Source organism: Typopeltis vanoorti, chromosome 23, assembly GCF_054136105.1.
Source record: "Typopeltis vanoorti isolate ZY-2024b chromosome 23, IOZ_Tvanoo_1.0, whole genome shotgun sequence".
Classification (NCBI taxonomy): Eukaryota; Metazoa; Arthropoda; class Arachnida; order Uropygi; family Thelyphonidae; genus Typopeltis; species Typopeltis vanoorti.
Genome location: NC_143571.1, coordinates 75,912,071 through 75,931,438, shown reverse-complemented (window position 1 = coordinate 75,931,438; position 19,368 = coordinate 75,912,071). Strand labels below are relative to the sequence as shown.

At 33.7% G+C, this 19,368-nt stretch overlaps 1 protein-coding gene across 2 annotated transcripts in view; it reads right to left on the bottom strand.

Moving 5' to 3' along the window:
* The window catches only part of LOC150094004 (uncharacterized), a 273,886-nt gene that overhangs the window by 191,417 nt on the left and 63,101 nt on the right, over positions 1-19,368 (bottom strand). For both annotated transcript variants that reach the window (XM_090413118.1, XM_090413119.1), the window contains exon 3: positions 14,962-15,040. The gene's annotated coding sequence lies outside the window, so the exon portion shown is untranslated. The remainder of the gene's footprint in view (positions 1-14,961; positions 15,041-19,368) is intronic.

The following is a 19,368-nucleotide window of genomic DNA, read 5'->3' as shown; positions in this document are numbered from 1 at the left end:
TACTGTACTAAAACAATATGAACGTAGAACCCAAGTGGCCCAGCAACTTAAAATAACCATACTTCACTAAATAGTGACGTCATGCGTAAATATTAACAGTAAGTGAATTAGAATAAAAAAAAAATTGGAGAATAAACAACCTCTACACCATGTTAATCACTAAAATAGCTAATAAATAAGCTTTTGTTAACATCAACAAGAATGCACAGCGGTAAGCTGAACTCACGACGTTTCGAAATCTTTGTAATAACTCAGTAGGAGTTGAGAAAAAGCTTCAAATATATGCATAAGATAGTGTATCTCAACCAATCCACTTCCCCTCTGCTTCTTCTGTTTCAGTGAGAATGAGGAAAAAGACGCGTTTTGTACTACATGTAGTTTGTTAGTAATTTCCCTTATACAGCTTCATAAAAGGAGACAATGCTAGCCGAAGATATTTTATACTGTAACATAATAGTCATTCGTATATCCGCTCTCACAGGAAATAATGTATAAGAAAATTAATCAGAAAATAGACATTAAATTACCAAGTGACAAATTAAAAACTTTATAGTTACATATACGTATTAAATCGCGTTTTTTTTAATCTTAAATTATTCTGCGGCAGCATTCTGTACTGATTTGAGATTGTTTTTGAAATGAAAGTGCTGCCCAGCAATCAAAAGTCCTCTCTACACAGCCAAATGATTGGCGATTATGTAATTTTAAATTATATTTCATTTTATTTTCCTATAAGAAAGTGAACTTCTGCTTTTTGATCAAATACTATTAATAATGATAAATATTGTTGATAAGTCCAATATTATAATTTACTCCTATTTAGTAAATAATTTAAACAATACCATGTTATTTCATAGAGAGACACTTTCATAGACATCTAAATGACACTCCCACGTTTTTATTATTATTATTACTACTACTTGGAGGGAAAGAGCTACATACAAATCACCCTGTATTTTTGAAAAATATCCCGAAAGACAGGCTCGGAAAGTTGAAACGGAAGACAGGTAAAAATAATAAATAAATAAAAACTTGAATAGCGTTGTGGAGATTATAAGATAGCAAGGGAAAGATCGGGGCAGGTTAACCCCAGGATGTGTTAACACATTATTTCGTGCCTACTCCGTCAGAAAATATTAGTGGTTGAGTCAAGTTTCTAGTCAAAACTGTCCGTTTGCTTCTGAAATTTCAGTATTTTGTAAGGAGGTGTTGTTGAAAGAGATCAAGGTTTACAACACTAAAACTAGATAAGAAAAATTTCACTATCCGGATAATTATGTTGTATTCGAATATGAGTAACATTTAACTTTTGTTTCCAACAGGATCACCTTCTTCATCACTGTTTCTCTTTTTAAGATTTGACAGGTGGTTTTAGTGTTGATGCCCCTCCCTCTCTATTATGAGCGAGATCATTTCCCACAGTGGTTACTTTTCTTTTTGATTATGATATGTTTGTTGAACTGGGAATGCATCAATTCGTTTGAAACTTCTATAAAACACCCACATAAATATAATATTCACAGGTAAAGCTAAAGATGCAGATCTTATTTAAAAAAAAAAAAAAGATTGTCTTAAGATGAGAGATCCATCTACATCTAATAATTATTTTCCTACTCTGAAGATTTAAACCCTTCTAAAACATAGGCCCAACAAAATAAAAAAACTTTATTTTTTATTTTGTTGGGCCATTTCATTTCTAAACCCTGTTATGTGTTGTTTGCTTATTATGAGATCTTAATTATTTCCTTTTTGTATTATCTTCCATTTTCATTTTTTTCCCCTCTTCTGAATAGCGTGTGCCACCTTTTAATAATTTCCTATATTGTTGACAAGTTCTTTTTCATATTCCTCCTTGAGGAATATGCAAAAATTTCCCCATTCCAACGCGTTCTACTATTTTCCCAATCCCCCATTCCAACGTTCTACTATTTTCACAACACTTTCTTTCGCCACCGACTTCCATTATTTTTATTTTTCTCTCTATTCCTTAACGGCATCATCGCATGTTCTTTTTTTCCCTATAGTAATGTTATTTTATGGCGAGATTTTGTATAATAATTTCAAAGTAATTATTTCGAGCAGAACAGCGTGAAAGTGGATTTTACTGATGGTAGTCCTGAAGCTCTTTCTTTATGGCAATTCCATCCATGAAAGGTTGAAAACTTATAACCCGTTAAATGTTATATTTATTATTATTTTTATATCACTTCATGGCCTCCAATAAACCAAATAAGCGAAGTGGTCTCATGCCAAGCGATAGATCAATGGCACCTGAAGATTTTTATAAACATTCAGCGAAACCCTAACCAATAGCACTTGATGGCAAAATGGAGGAATTATCCCAAATACAGTTAGTTGTATCGTTTTCTAATAATAAATTTTGTCATCTCTGGAAAAAATTCGTCTGCCTAGGAAACAATTTGGATTTTTTTTTTTTTTATCCGTTACTAAATTATAATGTTATTTGGAAGAGGCAAAACACTTACCAGCTAACAGGCGATGTTGCTATTTAAAAAAAAAAAAACAAATAATAAATAAATAAAATAGGAATGGGTTGCACAAAAATAGTTCAATAGACCACACATAACATCTGCACAGTACGCAACGTGGTGTTCTCATAATCTGTGACTAAAAATGTCGTGGCCAATCGTCGTCTTTGTGCGCATTCGTATCACTTTAATAACAGCTTTATGGCGATAGCGTAATAAAAGTTTCAAAATCTCGACAGTTCCGGGAAATGGGGAGTTGTGATTAGAGCGCCTATGCTACAAACAGTACAGATAAACATTTGTTATTAAATTATTTAAAATATATTAGTACAGGTTTATTATGATATTTTATAATACACAGCAACATTTTCTCATGCATAAATAATAAACAGAGTAAGATTTAAGATTACCTTGAAGTGAAATAATCCTATTTCAAATTGAGCACGCTACGATTTGAATTGAAGTTGCAAATAAGTTTAGATTATTTCTACCGAAATTCAGTTTGATTTAAATCCTAACTCTTTTAAAAGCGAAAAACGATTTCATGTTCTTGAATATCTCATTGCAAATCTAGTTTTGCTCAATTTTTCCTTAGCGTCTGTGACTTTTTTATTAAAGAAAAAATTTAAAAATAGTTGGTAATCAATTCCCCTACCTCTACAATAAGTCAACAAACACCACTGCAAACATAGCCAATCCAAATAAATGAGACTGTTCGTTCTGATAGCGGAACTCAAAGAGCCGAACCATCTTGATATCGTAAACAAGTTTTTATCGAAGTTTCCTTATAAAGATTCGCAGCAAACAGGGAGATAACAGGAGCTAATATGTATTGCGAGATACTTCTGGCTAAAAGGAAATGCGAGTGGCGTTACGGTGCCGAGTTGTGATTATTTTTTTTTCAACTGTTTCCTCTAATTAATAACAACGATTCAGACTGAATTGTCCGTAGACGAATATACTTTATTTATTAGATTGTGCATTAATCAACTGAATTTAACCTCGCATCTGTTCATTCGGATAATTTATTTTCATTCGTAGATAACCCCTTAGAAATTCTCCGAAATCCCCCATAAGTATACGTATCGATTCATATGGCTCCAATAATACACAATGATTCATGGGAGTTTTGATGATGCCAAAGCAAAGAGGACATAAAACATGAGATAGAATGTCTTAAAAAGATTTAATGCAAACAGTAAAAAGTGTTGGCAATATCGCAAAGCTTCGGTCTTACAGATATTTACTGATAATTATTTTCTAGATTTTATGTGTTCGACATATTTTGCTCAAATAATAGGAAATTAAAAAAAAAAAAAAAAAGTTAACCCGAAATGAATATAGGCTTACCAATATAATGAAATTTAAGTTATTATGAGCCAAAAGAAAATGGAAAAAAAGAAAACGACAAATAAGCGTAACGTAAATTATACTATCAATTATTTTGGAGAAATCTGAACCCTATTAAAATTCAGATCCAATTTCAACTAAACAAATTCTTTCACAATATCAAATAAACACGAATATATTACTTTCTGCAAAAATTCAAGCAGTAGAGAAAAAAAAATAGAAGAAGCGAGCAGGGAGGAATTAACAACGAATGGCACGCAGTCACTTTAAGAACACCATACTTATAGTTAGAATTATGGAAACTGAAAAGCACATTTTAGAAATTCAAGTGTTGCTAACAGAGATGTCACGCACACGTAACTTAGTCACGCTGCTAAACATTTCTAAGCACCAATGAGAAAGATTATCTGCATTCTCCAACTCGGGAATTTTTAAAATGTTTCCTACTATTCTATATTTTTGTGCAGAAAGTGGCATCAGTTTTCTTTTTACAACGATTCTAGAAATGAGTGAAGCCATAAAATTATTTCGCTAACGAATTAGATATAAAAAAAAGAAGATCCGTTTGAGTTCATTAGGAAAATATATTAAATAGTCTCAAGATTAATCAAAGTAATTTAAATATAAATGTCAACATTTAAATTTATTTCTTTTGTTGTTCGGGAAATTATGACCGAGTATGAAGTCATTTAGGGAGGCTTCTTTGAAAAATGTGATATTGCGTGACGGAAGGTTATGAGTTAGGTAGAGAAGGGAATGTTATATCTAGAGTGACATCACGTCAAAGAAGTCAATGATATTCTTAAGAAAAAAAAATTAAATGAATACGCTACTTAATATATCTTTAAAATGGCAAAAAAATTAAAATTAAAAACTGATGACACTAAAAAGAATCCAGTTATTATTTTTTTTAAATTTATTTTGGTAACAATCCAGTCCTCAAAGACTGGAACTTGTGCTGATATTACAAATCTATAATAAAGCTACAACTGTGTGTGTGTGTGTGTGTGTGTGTGTGTCTGTGTGTGTGTGTGTAAATTGCAGTATGAGGATATACATTCTTAAACATGTGCTAATCATACTATTTTTGTATTGTCTGTAATCGATTGCCTCATCGTCAATTGGCCAAATTTAAAATGTCTGGTTTCAAGTAGGTGATTTGTGATTTGCTACTATAAACTGCAGACCTGTGGAGTAGGGACTAAAGGAAGTGCACTCTATTAAATCTATGAGCATTTAAGGGTTTTGTCGTAACTGTTGTCTAGCAAATAGATAAAACTTGAAGCAGCATGTTTACTTTTCTTTGAGAAAGGAAAAACCATTCATACAATTTCTACTGAGAAATCTTTAATATTTTACTTTGTGCTAATGATTGAATATGAACTATGAGGGTGTGCTGAAAAAGTTATGATAATCACCCTGAAGGAACTGAGGTAGAACCATGTAACTTACACGTTGTTCTACATATTCCCTAGAAGTGTGATACTCTTGTTACAGTGCTGCTGCATCATTTGTTGCACAAACCAGTCCTTTTTGTTCTAGGTGTTTATCGAAACTTTTCAGTCATCCCCTCATATTTATAAGCGAATATACTGTATCATTTGCTGTTGGATAGAAGAACTTGTATGCGGAGACAGCCATGTAGAACATGGCTGTCTCCGCATCAATATCTCCTGTATTCTGTTGACTTAACAGATATTTGATGCAAAGGGCAAATTTTTAGAGATAAATCTTAAGAAAAAATATTTTTCTGGAAGGAAAAATATTAGGGGTCGCTTAAAGGTCAAAACGAAATAACTGGGAAGAGACCTCCACATCGCCTTTCAGGAATGCAGGGAACTAACTGGGACTTTTGAACTAATGTCCAATCGTCACCTTCACGTGGTGCGTCCCGTTAGTAGGTATCTTGGATACTGAACGAACGAGGATGGGATGGCCATTTGGGACTCAGCCGACCAAACTGCACTTTTATTGGCTTAAACCACAACATAAAATGATGGCACAACATAATGAGTTTTCATGCCGGCAGGTGAGTCTCCCCGAAAAGTCACCCTGGAACAAACTCCAACTCAACATCTAGAAGAAAAGAAGAAGAAGAATCCCAACATCAGACGAACTGAAGATAAGAACTATCAATATAAGGAGTATTAATGGAAAGAAAATCGAACTTGCAGAAGAATTAAAAAAGTACCATATAGACATAATTGGCATTACAGAGACAAAGACAAAAACAAGTGAGATCTTACTAAATATACGTACAGGATGCTATTTTCAGGAATTATGATCAAGGAAAAGAAGAAGTAGCAATAGCATTCAACACCAAACACGAAGATAAACTTCTTGATTGTAAGGCAGTTTCAAGTAGAGTTATGTGGACAAACTTCAAAATGGGGGAAGAGACAATGAAAATTATTTGTGCCTATAGAACCTTCCCACAGAAGGTTCTTCAGAAAGAAGTAGATGAATTTTTTGAGTTATTAGACCAGGCAGCTGAAATAAAGAAAATGAAAAAAGTGGTCCTTGTTGGAGATCTCAATAGCAGAGTAGGAAATGAATCTCACCAGACATATAGGAACATTTGGGGAAAATTTGGAGAAAAGGACAAAGCTAATAATAATGGTCAGTATTTACTGAACTTCTGCTTGGGACACAGACTACAAGTTCACATGGAGAGAAGACGCAAGAAATAAGAAAATCCTCATTGACTACGTCATTATTCATAGTGATATCATAATGCTGGTTCAGCGTTTACAGGGATTTGAAATTGGAAGTGACCATTACTTAGTAGCAAGCAGGATAAAAATGGATATCACATTGAAAAAAAAAAAACAGTATGTAAGAAAGTTTTAAAAATAATTAAATTTTTACAGCTTTTAACAACTTTTAGTTGTTAAAGCTTTTACAGGTATATTCTAAATTCAATTGCGCAAACATTATTGAAAAAAAATTACAACAGTTTGAAAACAAGAACCAAACCTAAGTCTAAGTGGAAAACTCTGAAGACATTGACTGATTCAGCTAGGGAGGTATGTGGTGAAGTTGTATGCAAGGATAGAAAATAAGGATACCATGGTGGACACAAGAAGTTAAAGAAGCATTCCTGGAAAAGAAGAAAGGATACCTACCAAATAAGTTCCTACCAAATAAGTCAGCAGATGCCCTAAAAGAATACAGAGAAAAATGTAAGCAAGCTAAGCTATGTGTAATAGAAGTTAAATAAAAGTCATGGGGAAGACTTTGGTAAGAATAGAGAAAATAAATGTCAGAAAGGTGGCAAAATGTTCTGGAGGCCATTGAAGAAGCTTAAAAATGGAGGAAAGAGTACTGTGAAGGAAATCAAAGATGATAAAAGTGACATGAAAACTGAAGATAAGGATATCCTAAATGTCTGGAGTAATTACTTTGAAAGACTGTTAAACGAACCAAGCAGTGATAGAACCACACTACAAAACTATCAAGAGGAATGCAAAGCGTTCATATACTTGAGGTAGAAAAAGCCAACAAAAACTTGAAATGTGGAAAGTCAGTTGAAGTAGATGAAAATTCCACCAGAAAGGCTTAAGTATGGAGTGTAAAAGTTTTGCAGTGGCTACACTGCATGATTCAGAATAGTTGAACAGAAGGTCGAATTCCCAATGATTGGAGTATAGCTGTCATAGTATCATCTATAAAAAGGGAATGAGGATTTATGCAAGCATACTTGAGAAAGAGGTTGAGAAAGATTGTGGAAGAGAAACTTGGAGAAGAACAAGCTGGGTTCAGGCCAAAGAGAGGTTGTCAAAATCAGATTTTCACTTTAAGACAAGCAGCTGAGAAATCGTGGGAATATGACAAGGATCTGTACTTAAGTGTTATAGATCTGAAAAATGCATATGACAAGGTGCCCAGAGAAAAGCTTTTCAAAACATTTCAATTGTTTGGGGGTAAATGGAACATTATACAGAGCAATACATATTAAGTCAGCAGGAAATACAGGAAATTGGTTTGATGTAAAAATCAGGATAAGACAAGGATGCATATTATCTTCACTCTTATTTATCATCTATACAGATCACATTATGAAAGAAAGTGGCATCAAGCCTGATATTAGAACTGGAGATGTCAAACTTAGCTCTTTACTTTATGCAGATGATGTATTCTTAAACACATCCACTCCAAGCATCCAGGATTCACTAACTAAATTGAATAACAGCTGCAAAAAACTTAGACATTGAAAATCAGCAATAAAAAGACCAAAACTATGAAAATAGGCAGCAACACAGAAAATTTCGGCTGCATTCTGAGTGTGAAGAGCGAATCTGAATGTGAATGTGAATCCTATAGAACAAATAAACTATTTGAATTATTGAGGCACATTTTTTAGTGAAGATGGCAGGTTAAATCTGGAAATAGACAATAGAATAAGTAAAGCTGGTATGATGGGTAGCCAGCTGAATACATTTATATGGAATAGGAGAGAAATTGGCTAAATCATCAAACTAGCAGTATACAAGACAGTGTTCAAACCAGTTTCAAAGGCTAGAGACCACAGATATGAGGGTTCTGAAAAAAATTAGGGGAGTGAACAGATGGCATCAATGGCAGAATCATATTAAAATTGAAGATATTAGAAAGGAACTTAAAACAATTAGTATTCAAGAATGTATAAAGATAGCTAATCTAAGGTGGTATGGTCAATTAAATAAAATGGTTAGCAAAAACAGTTAATTAAAAAGTCAAAAAATGGTCAGTTAAAAAAGTTAGCAAAACAGGTGTTTGATGACAAGATGGCAGGAAAGAGACCCAGAGAAAGACCAAGGTGGGTCGAGGTCGATTGATTTGGCTAGAAGTGGCTTAGAAGCACGAAATGTTAGATATGACAATATTGGAGCTCACAAGTAATAGAATAATTTGGAGGAAAATTGTTGATAGGAGATTAATAATAATGTAAACGTAATCATGTAGTCAGGAAATTGATGATGATGATGATGATGATGGTAAAATATCAATTTTGTTGGAGGCAAAATAAATAAATAAATAAGATGTTTTTCTTCGACTAACTCAGTTCCTTCCAAAAAGTGACCTTCACATTCAACTGGAATGTACTATCGCAGATATCAGTGAAGACCTAATTCTGAGCATGATCATCTGATTATTATTATTATTATTATTATTATTATTATTATTATTATTATTATTATTATTATTATTATATTACTACAACTACTCGGGATGAAATCTGAATACTGTAGTCGTTCCTTCAGGATACATAAATCCATCTATGTTGGCTACAGCACGCACTGAACAAAAATTACTGAATTCACACTCTCTTTCTAATCAACGTACATAATATTCGCATCAAGCATTTAACGTAACACTCAGTGCTAAAAAAAAAAAAAGGCTATTAGTAGGCAAATCACTACTGTGGTAACAAAGTCTTCCATTCCCTATAGGATGGCTTGCATATATTCACATGTGATCTATGATCACGCGTTCTATTTGTCGTACTGGTATTAACCCGATATTTAGATAGATTCAACAAGAATGGTATTCAACAAAATAACACCTTCAGCCAGTTCCAATTAAGATATTGTTGATTAACAGTGTTCCCACTGATATTAAATTAACGAAAGTCAATAATTTACAGTCAACTAGACAAGTTTGGTCTTAGCTTCTTGGGATTGTCCGTATTTTAGTTTGCTGAGCTTCGCTATTTAGTCTGAATTCATTAACGGGATGCAGCATGTACGGAATAACCCACTGAGTGCAGGGGGGAGGGTGAGAATCGTGGCTTGGTGCCAAATTCGAGCACGCGTCATTACAAACACAGAAATGAGTGGATGACCTCAAACGATCATGGAAAATATCAGTAACTCGTTCAAGTGGTGTTTTGCAAGAATTCTCAAAAGACCTGCGGCGGTTAGCTAATTATAATATCAACGACCGACAGCACGCCACAGAACATGTTACACTGTAGTTGAAACCTGTCGAAGTAATCCACTGGTTTCAACGAAGTATGGTCAGCAATTCAAGGACAATGGTGGGAGAGGCAGCAAGCATGGCGAAGGTCATGTCAACATTAAAAAAAAGCAATAAAAAGAAATCTCTATAATGTATGTTTTGAAAGGTATTAAAAATGGAGGGTTTCATTTCTTCTTCAATTATGTAAAAATTAGATTGTTGTTTGACGATTGTTGTGCTGTTAGACCACGTTAACCACACACGTCCTCTTTAGGAAGGTCAGACCTAGATTTCGGCCCATTATCTTGCAGTTGGTCTAGAAAAATGTCCCACTTTACCGCTAGTCCATTTAATTTTGCATTTTAGAATGTGACATCGTTTTGAATTATCACATACCAGTCTGTTAACGAGCGTTTTAGTCTTGCCTTTGTAGATGGATAAAATTAGCATCTGCGATAAATTAGTTGTTATAAAACTATAAATTAGAAGAAATGTTAAATACTATAAGACTGCTAAATTTGCACGAAGACCGATTTACCATTCATTGAAAATATAAAAACTGTAAATAAATAAATAAATAATACAAAATCTATTTCTAGTTCTTAAAGATATAGAAAATTAAATGATGACCTTTATATTCTCCATGGCAAGATGTCCGCCACTTAAAAAAAAAAAAAAAAAAAAAACAGTTCAAGTCATGTAATTAGAAGAAACCGATTTACTTCATTTTGTAAAAATCGGTATGCCACAAATATAGAAGTAGGTGAATTACATTTTTTTTTCTTATTTCCAAGTAAACAGTAATAAATGTGTAACATTTATTAGTTTTTTCCAGAAACTACGAATACAGAGAAAAGAGTCCAACAGTATAAAACCTTCCAAATCATTCCGACGGGAAACTGCCACCTTTGAAAAGGAATATTTTAGAATATATATATATATATATATATATATATATATATATATATATATATATATATATATATATATATATATATATAAATAACAAAAGAACATTATTATTATTAAAGAGAGACATCCAGGGAGTCAGGGACTCATCGAGATAGGGCTTGTACTACCCGCTGTCATACCTGTTTTTGAATTCATTCTCACTACTTTCCTCACTACGTCTACTTTCCTGGCATGCATGATGGGATTCGAGTTAACTCTTTTTAACCAAAGTATACGTGAAAGTGCTACGAGAGTTTCTCTCAATATGCAATACTTTCACTTTACAAATACTAAGAAATGCCATCGTAACTACATCTTGGGTGCCTCCTCTCATCACTGATACACCTTCGATGACGGATTTGTTTTTGTTTTTTTTTTGGAGTGGAATTTGTAGGAAGTTTTAGAGGGTTTTTTCATCTGACAAAATAGGCAAATTGATTGGAGAACACACGCAGTTGTTAGACAAAATACACTGATGTCATATTCATAGTAACTTTGGTCGTAATTCTCTTCGCTCTCCGTGAAAATCTTTCATTGGGCAACTCTATGGGATTCTGTTCCCCATCCTCATTGTACAATTTCAAACTGTGTAATGTGGACATTAGCAGCGTAAAAATGGAAAGTAAATAACATGCGCATACAATTAAAATTTTTCAAATATTTGAAGACAACAACAATATATTGAAACAAAATAATGTATTCATTTCTTTATCATAATATACATTTTTTATAATTTCAACTCTGTTTCAATTAAATGAAGAATTGAAATGCATCACATTTGCAAATAAAATGAGTTTTTTTCTGAAAATGGTTAGAAATGATATTTACAAATAAAAAAAAAAACTAATAAGTTATACTGAATTGCACATTTATAAATATATACTATTATTATATACACATACATATAATTAACATTAAAAATGATTAATATCATACAACGAAAACAGACAACAGTAATAAATAACAGTATAAAAAAACGCAACTTACCCGAAAAAACACTACAAATTTAGATGTTACGTATTGAGGAATACGTCAGAATATGATTATTATGATTATTAAATATACATTTGAAACCCTTAAAATAACACATTCGACAACTAATACAGATGTAAGCGTATTTTTAGAACAGGCAAAAAGAAAAATCAGCGTTATTATATAACGATGTACCTTGAGTTTGCTACTGTATCGAATAATATGGATGAACAGCGAGATTCATTTCATTTAAAAAAATAATAATAAAAAACTGAGTTTTATAATGCTAGCCGAAAGATCGATTATATTTTAATAATATATTTAAATTTGAAAAACTAGCCTGAACGGTTGATAGAATAGAAAACATCCTCGCCATGGAGAACCGTTTTTATGGTTCACCAGGTCTAAAATTGCCTACTTATTGGAGGCCTGAAGCCGAATTATAAAATCATGTTTGGTATAAAATCATGTTTCCCCAAAATTAAAGTTAAAAAATCATGGTGCGAGATATATGAGCGGATTTTCATTGACTAAATTTTTTCAGGAAAAAATTAAATTGACGTTTATAATTAAATCCTCAGTATTCATTATAATTTATAATTGCTCGCATTATTTATAAAAGGAATGCATTTAAATTTTAATTATCAACGTTATTTACGCGATCGCCGCTCACCTTCATCATGCAACATATTTGAATCTTTAGCGACAGTGCTTCTGTAATTACATTCAAACAAATAGTTTCATTATTATTATTTCCTTTTATCATTGCGGAATCATAAGATCGCCATGATTTAAACAAAAAAAAAAAAAAAACTGAAAATGGGTATGACTTTTCATGAATCTACTATTTGCTATCGCTACTTCCGGTCTCGCATATGAATGGTACGGTTAAAAACGACTCAGCAACAAAGGCAAGCCGAAGATTGTTGAGTTTGAAATGTTGATTCTGTTCAACCGAATACCAAAACATCTGAAACTGCCATAACATTCACTATCTATTTCTTAAAGTTTTCAACTTTTTTCATGCGCGAGGTATATGCGAAACTTTTCAATTTCAAAAGTAAAATCTCGCACCCCTGATTTTACTTTTTTGGTAAAGTAAAATCAGGGGTGCGAGATATACGTGAGGGCGAGTTATATTCGAGTAAATATGGTATCTTGATTCTGGAATATCAGAATTATATATATATAATGTGGGTAACTAACAGAGAAAACACGCATTTGCCTTGAAACTAATTCTAATTCATTGCATCACAGGAGTGAATTGTGAGTTATCAGTTAATAATTCGTGCCGAGCATTACACAATGGATCGTTCAGTGGGCAGTAATCGAAAACGGTTTATTACAAATACAGCCAATTCAAAATAGTTTAATCGATGCTGGATGTGTTGCATTAATGAGACAAATAGATGTCTGCTTATATAGGCATAGAGAACGAGTGAGGGGGAAGGGGACGTTTATTTCGCCTTCTATGCAAGACGGGCTCTGCCGATCTTATCAGTTTGCTGTCAACCAGTACGAATCGCTAATGAAAGCCATTCACTTATTGCATCATTACAGGGGAGGGGGGGGGGGAATGGGCGGAGTAAGAGTCTGAAGTCCAGGACAAGATGACGTCTCTTCAGTCAGATTTCAAACCTCTTGTCGGCCGGCGTCTCACAATACATGCATTATCAAGTAAAACCTGTTGCTGATAAACAGTTCAATTCACCGAAACAAGCCAGAATTTTGTAAAAATATTCGCTGCCCTCTTTCCATTGCGAAGCACACAGCGTGTCTTATAGCCACCCGCTATCCGCGCTTCCAAATGGCCTGCCAAGACGGCAATGTGTGAGGGGGGGGGGTATTAGTGTATGAAAGGGTGTCGCAATGTCAGCTTGTAGAAGAACAATACAGCGGTCATTACGGGTTCCGACTCGCTGGCCACCAAAAAGGCACGGCCGAGGGACTTCGCTTAACAGGCTAAACCAGCTCGTAGCGTGAGTATGACCTTGTACTTTCATCCTCCGCTTGGCAACGTTCAATTCAAGGTGACATCGAGGTTGGCAACGCGTTCCACCAACTACTACGCCACACAGTAAACACAAAACTCTTGAACTCGGCCTGACAGGAATGCTTACCATCTGCGTCTGGCCGGAGAAAGGCTGTTTATCTGTCTACACCGATAGGATCAGAAATGCTTCCCAGAATCAGTATCAAAAACCGTCTTCTAATTATGCCCATAGATTCAACATCCGATTCCCCAATACACACAGTTATGACAAAGGTGGACGATAAAATTTGTAACTGAGGTCGTTTCTCAAGAATATTTATCCAAAAAAAAAAAAAAAGGAATAAATATGCAAGAATATTTATCCCCCCCCCCCACACACACACATACAGTGCCATAATTAGGGCGAAGGCTTTCTCCTTCTACGCTTAGCAAAGTCAGGAATGTCACTTATACAGAAATAATTTCACACTTATACAGAAATATAGTAAAAATCACATAAAACGTGTGATGTATTAATGTGTCGCTTTTGAAGAAACTAAAATATAACAACTAAGCGCCATTGTTCAATGGGAAGAGATGTGTAATTAGCATTTTCCCCAATTGCAAAAAAAAAGTACTAAGTACCACAAGACAGATACTTATAGCATTATTAACTTTGAATGATACTTTTTTTCCCCTTTTCACTCAGATAAGAACAGGAAAGCGTACAATAAGAAAACTGTTGTAGATAACAATGTTACAGTTCCAAAGGATATTTCTTAAGTATACAAAAAAAAAGCTCCAGATGAATATATTACTGCGTCTATGTATGATCATTTTGTTAATTAAAATGACTAAAGTAATCGCCACACACCCCTGCAGACCAAGTAATACAGGAGACTAGAATGAAAGCATGTGCTCTATTTCAATAACTATTATGTTATTAACATTTTTTAAAATAATAAATTACTTAATTTTGATTAAATAATTAAAACTGGTTGTTTTATTAATACGAACTTTACAGATATAAACTACACGCACTGCACAAAAAACGGACAAAAGCATAATAAAATGTATTTAGTATACATGTTATCTCGATTACGAGATAACATGTATACTAAACGATTACACTGCAGTATAATATAATATAATATAATATAATATAATATAATATAATATAATATAATATAATATATAGCGCAACATTTAATCACTCAATTCATATTTCTAAATACTAATTCCAAAAATTCCCATGATTTCATAGCTCATTGCTTAATATAAACTAACCTTTTGTCCCTGTCCGAGTAATATCTCACTTTAGATTGAGTAATACGTTCTTGGAGCAGATCTTCTACTTGACTTCAACCTGCAGTTTGCAAAAAGAAAAGCCGTTTTACCCAATGCATAGAAAAAAAAGGCACTTAATGATGTCAGAGGATTGTGAACTATTATCTTCTGTTATTAATGCTATCGACAAGAAGCACTTAAATGTGTTATTACAGTCAGTATATTAAAAGATCCATATTCCAGATAAAGTACTTAAAGTAATACTGCACATCTTTCAATCAAGAGGGATAAAAATCAAATTTCTTAATCAGAAACAGAAGAATGTTCGAAGTACATAGCTATAGTGTTTTATTTTTATTTATATATATTTTTTTAATGACAGCATAAAAAGATTATTCCATCTTTGCTAAATTGCAAAGGTAAAGTCCAACATACTAAACAGGCACGATCTTGTTGGAAATTTTAACAAGGTGGCATAGGCAAATATTTAAACCCTGCGCACACGAAAATAATAAACACATGGGGAAAAAATATACTAGCCATTGGGAACATATATTTGCATTTCATTGTGTGTGTGTGTGTGTGTGTGTGTGTGTGTGTGTGTGTGTGTGTGTGTGTGTGTGTGTGTGTGTGTGTGTGTGTGTGTCGTGTTCAGGCATAATTTCACTGGAATCAGGGAAATAAATGTGCTACAAGGAACCCCCCTCCTCACACACCCACACACCACAATACCACCAGCCTGCAGTTGCCATCTGACATGATAGGTCCATTTAGTCATGCTGTTGTCGCCATACTCTGGCTCTCACAGCATGAACTCATTGAACTTGATTTGGACCAGGCGACCTTCATGCACTCTTTAAGTTTTCAGTAGTACTGTACAGATATTTCCATCCCCACGCCGCTTGAGTTTAGATTCTTTTAGGAATTAAATTCTGTGAGATCGTAATGCTACTATATTCATCACCGACATATTATGAATTCTAGTATGCTCCTTTGAGTACTACTGTTGCATATGGCCGCCATTTGACAACGCAAAACAACAGACAAGACTTGTATACCTCTCATTAACACGCTATTCCTGACTAAGGTTTCCGCTGGCTGAATGTTTTCTGATTGCTGATTTCGGAGGCCATTTCTGTGACATTTCGAATAACATCCGTCCCAATCTACTTGACCGTCTGTTCTTAAGGTGAGACAAGTAGAAGTGGCAAGAGGAAAATAATTTGGTGATCAGGTGTTGCGAACATGTCGCATCATGTCCGGTCAAGTGCAAAACATCCAAATAATGGAGTTTGTGTAGAAGCACTGTCAGAACAAACAGCTAGTTGGCTAATATCCAGTACCGAAGAGGCACTGATCTCTTTCATCAGATGGAATTTCTGTTTCAATACACTTTTATTGCGTTGCAGGTACTGTAATCACTTCTTGAAGAAGTTTCACCACGTTAGTTTGTTTCCAGAGGTAGAAGGCCGTCTTATCATTTTCTCATCGTTACGATTTTCCAAGGGGGGCTACCCCTCCCTGGCGCCTACGTGTTCCCCGTGTTCCGGACTGGTAGGCCGGTTCTCCTTGAATTCTGATGACTCGAATTTTGAATACTCGACACTCAGGATAGCCCCTGAGTTTCAAAACGTTTCAAAAAACGTGACATAAAAACGTTTCAAATTTCGGCTTCTTATCTTTTTATATATATAGAGTATGATATATATATATATATATATATATATATATACAGGGTGTTCGTATATATATATATATATATATATATATATATATATATATATATATATATATAGAGTATGATATATATATATATATATATAGAGAGAGAGAGAGAGAGAGAGAGAGAGAAGTTCACTGTATTCATTTATTATTTAATTCATTAATAATAATAAATACTAACATTCAGTTGATGCTTCCAGTTGTCATTCCGTATTTAACATTTTGTTTTAAATACGGAACGACAAAGTAAAAATAAATGGCGGAGTCTGGTGATCACGTTATTCTTTCTTAAAATTTTGTTATTATTTTCTGTAAAATGTTTATCGTGCTAGAAAAGTGAAACCAAATTATTTACGAAATCAAATTTTTGACGGATCTTCGTCATTTTTTAAAGATTTTATTTTATTTTTAATTCGATCATATTTCAGTATCACTAAATAGTGTAAATGTGAAAATTCGACATCAGTGGGGACTAAAAATTGTAGTGATGTACAGTATATCTAACTAGATGCCCACCAATCCATTGCTCTATAAAAATATCTTCTGTTCATTAACAGACTGTGCACACGATGAGATATCGACATCATATTTCTGAAAAGATGAAAAGGTTTTTAAACGAGGGAAGCATGATAAACGACAATAAAAAATATTGAAGCGAAATGTCCGGTATAAGAAACAGAAGACATTTTAAAAATGTTAACACCAAGTGGTTAATGTACTCATTCTCCAATCAACAGGCTGTGAGTTCGAATCCCGCCGTTGGTATGGATATTTGTAATTATCTTAGGCTGGCTAAAGTGATTTGAACAGTTACACATTTGGTCTCTAGGGCAGGGTTTTTTCCGGACTATGTAAATAAATAAAAAAAAATGATTTAAAAAAATCATTAATCCCCCATCCCACAGTATTTACTACCTCTCGGTGATAAACACGTAAATTATCATAGCAATCACATCTGGTTCCATTTGCAATTCATTATAAACAGTTAAAACTAAAAATAAAAATAAGTAGTTTTTATAACTACTTATTTAACAGTCCAAAGAAAATATCCAAAAAAATACAAGGGAGCTTTTAAGATTTGAAAAAGAACTTGAAAATGATTGTCAAGTTCTTTCTTCGCAAAGCTGGAAAAGTTAAAGATTTTATCACACATGAAATGACTGACAACCGTGCAAAAAAAAAAAAAAAAAAAAAAAAAAAACACTGCTATAGCATTAGGTTTTAGCTGCTGGCACAAGGCGTGGCGCATTTAATGGGTTTGCAATAAAAATCGGGGGTGAGAATCATTGCAGCTGATTTATGCTCCTTTATAGCTAAAATATGAAAATATATGATCATATTTTTATGAAATCATCAAAGAACACTATAAAACTGGGGCGAAAAAAATACTATTGTAGAAACGTTGTTAGAAATTGAGAAATATAGCGTTTTCACAGCTATCTAAAGAGGAGTTACAGCAGATGTGCGTTTGGTTTCTACAAATGCTAAGAGCAGCGACAATAACATGAAGGAATGAAAAGGCGACAATAAAAACAATGGTTAAAAAAATTGTTAGACACAAACGCTGACTGAAACAGTGAAAGAGGAGGTAGGTATAACAACCGTAAAATCTGAACGTCGTCCAACTGCAGAGCAACAGCATTCAGAAAAAGGATCATGATCCACTATAATCCAATTCCACTACAGGGAGAGACATATAATCCATTCTTGCGAAGAATGCAATGGAAAAGTCTAAAACCGCTATTTAGGCCATAGATTTAAAGTTCTAAAAGGAAAAGAGTATCGAAGCAATGTCAGAATTGTAAATGTTGGGCTAATACGGACTGAAGAAGATCGTGTGTACACTAGGTCACGTTTCCTTCCATAAATGAAAGCGAAAACAGGTCGAAATTTTTGAAAACAGAAATGACGTATTGTGCTGGAACTAGCTGACCACCTCGTATATAGATGGCTAGAAAATATTTTAATGTAATAGAATAAATCGAAAAGATAAAACATATTTATGAAGTCGTAACTCCACATTTTCAAATTTTAGGAACACTTTTCATGAAAAAAAAAACAACAACTTTCAATCTATCGGTGGTCCAATTAGCACCTTCTTCGAGACATGGCTTAGTAATTCTTTGTTTCTTGACTGACATGTTGATCAATGACATCTGATAATGGCGGAGGCTTTCTTTCAGATCACAACCATCATTTACAAAAACTGTGAGTGCCTGATGAACAGTCAGGGGTTATGATATTTTCCAGTTCATTTTAACAGCGGTCAGATCAAAAACAAAACGAGTATCATTGGAATGAACTGGGAAGATGCATGTACACTATTAAATGATTCTTCTCCAAAGTAGTCAATTAGCATTATGCAAATATCATATTTTGCTTCTTTCTTACTCATCATCCAGTCTTAATACAAGTCTCTTTGGATTCTTTTAAATTTAATGAAGAAGAAGAACTGGCCGTTAGGTCACGTTTCTCTCCACGTAAACAGGTTAAGAGAAATATTGTCCTCGTGTTCCAGCTTTATGATTTTAGGGAACATGGACTCGACTCAATTTGGAGATACAAAAACGTTTCATTCATTTACATCAATGTATTTAGCATAATAGTATACTGTGATAAATATTTGGAAACCATGGTTCCTTTAAGATCAGAGCTTTGAACCACAAAAAAATGGATATAAACTAT